The following is a 207-nucleotide window of genomic DNA, read 5'->3' on the forward strand; positions in this document are numbered from 1 at the left end:
CTTTAGTGACATAGTATGTCTTAACTGATATTTTCCTTTTAAAAACAACTGTCCTTTTGGGGGGCGCCCAGAGAGGATATGAGGGATTACATTTGAATAGAAACACTGGAACTTGCTTTCCTATGCCCCCCCCCTTTTTTCAGGGAAGAAATCCTCTTGGAATGTGGAAAAAAATGAGTCTGAGCATACTAAATCCAAGTAACGCAA

Source organism: Callithrix jacchus, chromosome 4, assembly GCF_049354715.1.
Source record: "Callithrix jacchus isolate 240 chromosome 4, calJac240_pri, whole genome shotgun sequence".
Taxonomy (NCBI): Eukaryota; Metazoa; Chordata; class Mammalia; order Primates; family Cebidae; genus Callithrix; species Callithrix jacchus.